The sequence below is a fragment of the Falco cherrug genome, chromosome 3 (assembly GCF_023634085.1).
Source record: "Falco cherrug isolate bFalChe1 chromosome 3, bFalChe1.pri, whole genome shotgun sequence".
NCBI lineage: Eukaryota > Metazoa > Chordata > Aves > Falconiformes > Falconidae > Falco > Falco cherrug.
This window is the reverse complement of record NC_073699.1, coordinates 33,334,071-33,342,949: the sequence shown is the minus strand read 5'-3', so window position 1 is coordinate 33,342,949 and position 8,879 is coordinate 33,334,071.

The following is an 8,879-nucleotide window of genomic DNA, read 5'->3' as shown; positions in this document are numbered from 1 at the left end:
GCCTTGCCCAGGCGCCTGAGGCTGCAGACCCTCAGGGCTCAGCTGAAGCGTGACTCTGAGGTGACAGTGGCGGTGACCTCTAAGGGCACTCAAAACGTGAGGAGATAAATCTACACGTTATGAAATCTGCTCAACTGAGAAGCCTCTCCTTAGTGTCACTGAGCTCTCTGAGGACGTAAGGACTCATTTGCCTAGACTGCCCGCTCAGGCACCATCTGGGAATCTTCAACAAAGAGGGAAAATAGTCTTCCCTGATGAATTTCTCAGCCTATATTGAGATAAGACAGATGTTTGTCACCCATGTGTCGTGTCCTTCTGTTGTCTGTAGGTCAGAGATTGCCAGGCCGTGATAACACCAGCAGATGAGCAGTTACTCTGTACAGAAGCAGACATGACTGCAGGTGCCACACAGCATCCTCGCGGGGCCATTGCTCAGAACCAAGCCGCTTCTTGAATCGCGTGACATGGAAGGCGTGTAGATGTTTCCATAAGAACTGGCTAAAGATGAGGTTGTGGCCTCAGAGTTCATGAGCTGGTCATATTCCTTCTTTAATAGTACATGTTATAAAATAGTATTTTTTGCATCATGTTGAAAATTTTCTGCGGGAGCTGTTTTTCAGCAAAAAATCTGGAGTCTAGGAAATCAAGTCATTCTACAAAAGGACTCCAATGTATTCAAGAGTCTGTGAGAAATAATCAAAACATTTAATTAAATGGAGGCTGATGTGGTTTATTTCTGTAAGATTTAAATGATTCATTTTTACTTTAATAACTATAATACAAAACTCTTTAATAACTATAATATGGAATTAATAAGCTGTGGTAATGTGATGGCAAAACAGAATGTTTTCACTTGTTATTTTAATGTTTCTGATAAAGAAAGTTTTTATTTTGAAGCAAATTTTGAAATACTGTTCATTCTTTCTCATTTGGGACAAAATTGTGCGTTTGAATATTGTTATTTCCTGCAGAAATAAACTCAAAATTTGAATAAGCTGTGATGTTACCACATAAGGAATAATGTGCTTCAAGGCAGCTGGTTGTGTTACACCGTCTTCATCATGCAAGAAATGCAGTCATGCCATGTCAAACTGTTCTTCCCTTGGAAAATGTGGTAACTAACCTGGAAGATGCTTTTTTGGTATTAAACAGATTGAGCTTTCAGTTTTCAGCCAGCTGAAAAAGAACTCTCTCAAGCTCATATCAGTACTTAAAAGCTTTTTTGGTGAGGAATTTGAGGGCTCGAGGTGTTTTATGCCCCTAAGTCTTTCATCTTGATGAGGTACTGTGAGGCTGACCTTAGCAAGTCAAATGCAGATCATACAAGTTAGTAGTCAGGTTGTACCCCAGCACATCTTCAGGCCATGATTTTGCTATTACATGCCCAGTTTTCAACAAGTACAGAGCTGTAGGGTTGCTTTTGGAGTCCAAGTGCAGGAACTAGCATTTGCAACTAGGTTTCTCTACCATTTTTCTTGTTTGGGGAAGGAGAGAAAAGATTTTATGTCTTGTTAAAGCTGCCAACTAGGCAGCACTGAGTTCAACCAGTGCCTAGTCCATCCCACTGCAATTGCAGCAAATGGTCTGTGTGGGACCTCCTTCTCCACTGAACTGCTGTGCTGTGCCTCTGAAGAAGACTGAAAACCTTCAAATCACTCTCGGGGACCTGCAAGGAAAGCTATGTCACAACTCAGTCTGACAGCTCAAGACTGCATAAACAGCTGAGAATTATTGTTATTAAGCATCCCAGCATGCGGACCTATTCCTGGAAAGAGGGGTCTGGGAAGGCTGGACATTCTTCAGGAAGGCAGCCTTAAAGGCACAGGAGCGGGCCATCTCCATGGGCCAAAAGATGAGCCAGTGGGGAAGAAGACTGTCCTGGCTGAGCAGAGAGCTTTGGCTGGATCTCAGGGGGAAAATAAGTTGTCTGACACCTTTGGAGTAAGGGGCAGGCAACTCTGGAGTACTATAAGGATGTTGTGAGATTAGGCAGGGTGAAGGTTAGAGAGGCAAAAGCCCAGCTACACCTCAGGCTGGCCACTGCCATAAAAGATAACAAAAAACGTTTTTACAAATACATGAAAAACAAAAGGAGGGTCAAGGATAATCTGCATCCTTTATTGGATGCAGGAGTGAACATTGCCACAAAATGAGGAAAAGGCTGAGGTAATTAATGCTTTCTTTGTCTCAGTCGTTAATAGTAAGACCAGCTTCCCTCTGGGTACTCAGCCCCCTGAGCCAGAAGACAGGGATGAGAAGCAGATAGAAGTCCCCACAGTCCAGGAAGAAACAGTTAGTGATCTGCTGCTCCACTGGAATGTGCACAAGTCTATGGGGCCAGATGGGATCTACCTGAGGATACTGAGGGAGCTGGCAGAGTAGCTCACCAAGCTGCTCTCCATCATTTATCAACAGTCCCAGCAAACTGGAGAGGTCCCAGAAGACAGGAGGTTATCCAAAGTGATGCTCATCTACAAGAAGGGCAGGAAGGAGGATCCAGGGAGCTACAGGCCTGTCAGCCTGACATCGGTGCCAGGGAAGGCTATGCAGCAGGTCATCCCGAGCGCCATTGTGTGGCACGTGCAAGACTACTGAGGATCAGTCCTAGCCAGCATGGGGTTATGGAAGGCAAGTCCTGCTTGACAAACTTGATCTCCTTCTGTGACAGGATGACCCACCTAATGGATGAGGGAAAGGCTGCGGATGTTGTCTACCTGGACTTCAGTAAGGCCTTTGACAGAATTTCCCACAGCATTCTCTGAAAGACACTGGCTGCTCAGTGGATCGGATGAGTGTACTCTTCGCTGGGTTAAAAGCTGGCTGGACAGCCAACCCCAATGAGTGGTGGTGAATGGAGTTACACCCAGCTGGCGGCTGGTCACAGTGGTGTCCCCCAGGGCTCAGTGCTGGGGCCAGTCCTGCTTAATATCTTTATCAGTGATCTGGATGAGGGGATCGAGTGCACCCTCAGTGAGTTGGCAGCTGACACCAAGCTGGGGGGAGTGTTGCTCTGCTGTTAGGCAGGAGGCTCTGCAGAGGGATCTGGGCAGGCTGGACCGATGGGCCGAGCCCAGTTGTAGGAGGTTCAACCAGGCTCAGTGCCGGGCCCTGCCCTTGGGTCACAGCAGCCCCAGGCAGCGCTGCAGGCTGGGGCAGAGCGGCTGGGAAGCTGCCTGGGGGAAAAGGGCCTGGGGGAGCTGGCTGACGGCCGGCTGGGCATGAGCCAGCAGTGTGCCCGGGGGGGCAAGGGGGGCCACAGCATCCTGGCCTGTATCAGAAACTGTGTGGCCAGCAGGACCAGGGCGGTGATCGTCCCCCTGCACTCGGCACTGGTGAGGCCGCACCTCGAATCCGGGGTTCAGGTTTGGGCCCGTCGCTTCAGGAGGGACATTGAGGTGCTGGAGCGTGTCCAGAGAAGGGCAGCGGAGCTGGTGAAGGGTCTGGAGCACAGGTCTTGTGAGGAGCAGCTGAGGGAGCTGGGGGTGTTTAGTCTGGAGAGGAGGAGACTCAGGGGGCACCTTACTGCTCTCTGCAACTCCCTGAGAGGAGGCTGTAGGCAGGAGGAGGTAGGTCCCTTCTCCCAGATAAGAAGCAACAGGACAAGAGGAAATGGCTTCAAGCTATGCGAAGGGAGGTTTAGATTGAATGTTAGGAAAAATTTCTTCAGCAAAAGGATGGTCAAGCATTGGAACAGGCTGCCCAGGGAGGTGGTGGAATCACCATCCTGGAAGTGTTTAAAAGCTGTATAGATGTGGTGCTTAGGGACATGGTTTAGTGGTGGACTTGGCAGTTCTGGGCTAATAGTTGGACTTGATGATCTTAAAAGTTTTTTCCAACCTAAATGATTCTATGATTCTAAATACATCATCTAAATAAGTACACATTTGTTATTAAAAAAAAAAATACGCATTCCTCCAGCCCTTGTGACTTGACTTGCCAGAGTCCTTTAAACCCGAGTCACCTGAGCTGCTAAACAGTCTAAATAGCAGAAATTAGGTAACAGTTCAGTTATCTGCCTCTGTTTTTCAGTATTTTGAGTCTATGTTTTTAAGGTAGCCGAAGGTCTACAGGACTTTCCAACTCAAAAGTTGCAGCCTAATGTGTCAGTCTGCTAAGCACTGTCTGCAGTATCCACGTGAAGTTGGATGGACCCAGTTAATTACAACAGAGGGTACCAAAAGGTGTACCAGGAAGCAAGGCAATGCACTTGGCTGGTAACAAGTTTATTCGGATGTTACTCAAGCTGCAAAGGGAAGAATCAAAACATGGGGTAATGCCAGGGTGAAGACCACTTAGGCAGTGACACCTTGCTGCTTTCTTCCTGCTCTTCTTCCTCTGAACACAGATGCCTTATGATACATCTTTAATTACACTGCTGTGCAGTTTTCCTTCTATGAAAATCCTGCCTTGTCTGGTAGGTAGGATGCTCTGCCCTGAGCAGCCCTGCTTGTGACTGAACTACCCAGTTCAGTGCCATAGCACAAACCACGGTGCATGGCACATCACGGTGGTTTTCTACGCTTGGCCTCATTGCCCCTAGGCTCCTTCAACCAGTGAGTCCCAGCACACCCTGCATATGCCTCAGTCTTGTACTGCAGTACCTGTTTATGCTGCCAAGGCATCTTGTGTGTTCCCAGCAATAAAGGCTGTGGATTCAACCACGTACCTCTATGGAAAATGCCTTCATAAGTGCAGGTAAACTGAAACTGAAACACTGCTTTGGAAATGGCACAGGCAAATGAATCAACTATACTTCTGATAACAGCCTTCAAAGGTGGTTTCTCAAGGTGTTATTATCTGTGTCACAGATTTCAGTCACACCTGTACCTCTCCATCCTGCCCCAAAGTTGGGTTGTTTCATATAAACTTCCGTACCAAATAAATGAGGGCTTAGAAAGACAGCACACCGGTTACTAACAAGGCTTACATTAAGTAGAGACATAAAATAAGCAGGGTATAACATATTTCTTCTACTGTTTTTATTAGTTTCCCATGCTTAGTGTGATCTTTTGAGAAGCTTACTAATGCCCAAGTTTTATTTTTCTTCATTTTGAAAACACTGTCCTCATTGGTTATTTTACTTTTTTTATTATTTTTCCTAGGTAAAAGAAAGAATCAAATTAGTTTACTATGAGACAAACCGCTGCAAATGTTGAAGCTCATTGTCAACTGAAAAAGTATTTGTTTTATCAATGCTATAAAAAACTACAACTCCTCGTTATTCTTGCATCTCTAATAAGTAGTAAGTGCAAAAAATATCTTAGGGAGACTTTTTTCAGGTAACCTGAAAATTATTTAGAACAAATAGAACAAAGTTATTTAAGAACAAATAACCTCCGATAATGATCTTTTATATGTCTATTGTTTTTATTTTCACAATAATGCTTAGAGACTGCAAGCCTAAATCCATTGTAATAGGAGCTGTTCAAAGACACAGAGGAATACCCTGACCATTTAAAAGATAATAAAAAACCCCAATAAAAATTCCAGCATAATATGGTTTATGCAAGTTTATGTAATATCTCGCTTGTTGTGTAAGAAATGGAATACAGTTTTCTCAAGTCCAGTCAAAGGGCTGTTTGCTAAACCAACTTTCTTTCTAATGCCCAAAGGAAGAGAAAAGAAAAGCCTGGGATCATTTGTGTCGCACATGGTCCAGCTCTGTGCCCCACCATGGCCTGAGCACCGTTTTCAGATGCTATGCAAAGAGTATAATAAACTAAGCAGACAGAAATTGAAGTCGTATCGTATGTCTAAAACTTTGGATAGCAAAATCTTACTTGAGAATGGCTGAGACCAATTAAAAGCCCATCTACTGCCAGTTTTGGTACTGAATAAGACAGTACAAGAGAACAATACAAATCTTCCTTAACAAGTTTGCAGAATTTTTGTCAAACAAATTTTGAAGGATCTGGCTATGGTCTGGGGCTAACTTGTAATTTCTAGATATTTCAGATATTAGATATGTTCGTGCTAGGAAGGAGAAAGTAAATTGTGACTCAAGCTTTCTGAGATTGTTCTCTGTGCCTTTGTATTAATGTCTCTTTTCCTGTGTCACTGAACTATATTAATTTCTCTTCTGCTACTTGGCCAGTAAGTTGAATAAAAACAGAAGGAAAAAGTGCTTATTTGTACATTTTCCCAGACCTGCTACATTAGAAAGAGGCACAGTAAGATAACACAAGACCTGGCTTATTTTTTAAAACTGTACTACAGAGAGGTGCATAGGAGCAGCACATACAGTGTACACAAAATCCTCTTGTGTTTTTCATTTGCAGAGATATCCTGTGCTGCAAGATCAAGTCCATGACAAGATAAAATTTTATTCTGTACATAGTTTGAGAAATGTAATTACATTACTGTGTATAGTATGAAATGCAGGATATAATAATTAGCACCACTTATAAAAATAGCTAACTCTAGGTTTGCAAATTTGGTTTCTTGTAAGTTAATGCACATAATCTAATACAATAACTATGATACAGTATCCTGGATAGTATTTGAGAGCATATTTTGACAGATAGGCAAGTCTTTTCAAAACACTTCTCACTTCTCTGTGCCATGCTGCAACCTAGCGCAGGCTTCTGACTCAATATAGGATTGTAACTTGCCATTGATAGGCACAGCCACATGATAACCACTGGAACTGTTAGTATGTTGGGATGTTTAGGGGTTTTTTTCTTTTTTCTTTTAATGTATGTGTCTGTAATTTACATGCAAAGGTATACAAGCACCATGAAAATGGGATCATATAATTCCATATTTATCTGTACTTGGGAAAGGGCTGGTTCCTCTCCATACAGTAGAAATTAGATAGTAGGTCTATAGAGCACAGGAATTAAATATAAACCTCTTACGTGCAGAAGAATTTTATCTCTAGTCCCATCAACACTGCTTATCCCCTTATGGTTATGTGATAAATTACCCTCCCACTGGCAAAACCCAGACAAAGAACGTTATGTTACTTCAACGATGACTTAGAAGGTTGAGAGCAGCTAATGTTGCAGAAAGTGGTTGTTCTTCCCACCGACTCCTTCCCACCTGCAGGGCTATGAAGGCAGGAGAACATTGCAGCAAAGCAGCAGGAAGGGTCATGCTCGCTGCACTGACAGCCTCTGCTTGTCACCACCCTCTGTTCCCAAAAGCAATGGGTAGCATTTGGCCAGTGACTAGACAAGTCTATTTTTGGTAACTTTTTTCCCCTGTATATTCTATTTCTGACACTACAGAGCACTCATGCAAATGTAGAGGCTGCTGTTACAAAGCTGCAATTTACTAGACTGCATCAATTTTACTACAGTAGGTTATGACAGACAGAAATTATCATGGTAAAGACATCTTCATTTATACAAAGGGACACCTCCTCTATTATTCCTAACTGGAATTGTGATTCTTAAAGCTTATTCTTGTTATCACCTTTTCCTGATTGCACATCTGTCATTTATTTTACAGTCCCGGTGCTATTTCTAGTTAACCTTATTTTTAGAATAATGGAGGAATTTTTAGTCTCAATTCAGAAATTGTTCACACTGGAAAATGTAATCTTGATTGGCAGGAAAATTGTTTATGGGTTTTAAATTCCTTTTCAGCTCAGCTCTGTATCAGTATATTACCATAACTGCTAAGTGCTTTCTTGGTCATCTTGAAGACACCAGCTGCTTTCAAAAGTCTTTATTTAATATATTCAGCTCCTCTTAATCACACTACACATACTAAATATTCCTTCCTTTATTATTTGTCAGAAGTTGGTACTCGATAAATACTCAAAAAAATGGATCTAGATCACTTCCTTCTGTAAAATCATTCCATTTTTTTACTAATGTTGTTCAGATGGTATTGCACTTGCAGCTTTTGAATAACCTTTTAATTCCTTTTTTATACTTTCTTTTCTGTTCTTGAATGGGTGAACATTACAGAGATAATTAGATACTTCTAAATTTTTAGACACTTCTAAATATTGGTATCATATACAATTTTAATTTGATCTCTAATTTTTAGTTCTGAGGGTGGGCGTTCGGGGGGAACAACAAGGAAAAAGTCATCCTACACATTCATTTGAGCATTTTTTTCAGTTTCAATTGGAGTTACTTTTTAGCCTGAAACACCCCTGAATCTTTGGCCATGAAACCAAGCAATATCAGTGTTAGTCAATACCTACATAACATACATCCAAGAAAAATAGGTAAAAATCTGAAGTTCCTTCTGGTGCTTCAGTAGGTGGCACCCTTTGCTCTGAGGAAGAAGAGCTGCTGTACCCTGCTAGTATCAGGTGATGACTAAGTATAAAGAAGGAAACTTAATAATTGAAGTCAATGTTACAACAGCTTTTGATCATGAGCTATCCCATGACACATATCATAAGAACAGCAGCATCTTGGTCAAACTCTAGTTTGGATAATTAACCGTCTCACTTGAATTCCCTTTGCCGTTTCAGTCTCAATGAGCAACTTTCTTTGCATTCAACCGGAACTCATTTAATGCAACATGTTCATTAAAGATTTGCTTCATTTCAGGAATGGATTAAGCAATTAACATACAGTTCATGATCTGTCCAGGAGAATAAAAAAGAGTAACAGGGCCTCTTACTCTAGCTTTTTTATGAGAGCATCCATTTTTATTTCAGATAAGTAGCAGCCTTGCTGATGATCTAATGCTTAGTAGATTCATGAAAACATTTCAAATGGTATTGCAAAGACTGTTCCATATAGGTATGGGTTGTGTAGATTGAAGTGGCACAGTGCTGCTTTTTAAACTTAACTGCATTTGTTAATGTAGTGTTCAAATGTGATCAGGACTAGTCATATTAAACCAGCAATCCTTGAATCACCAGCATCTGAAAGCAAACATTTGAAATCAGACTGAGGGACTGAAAATGCTGG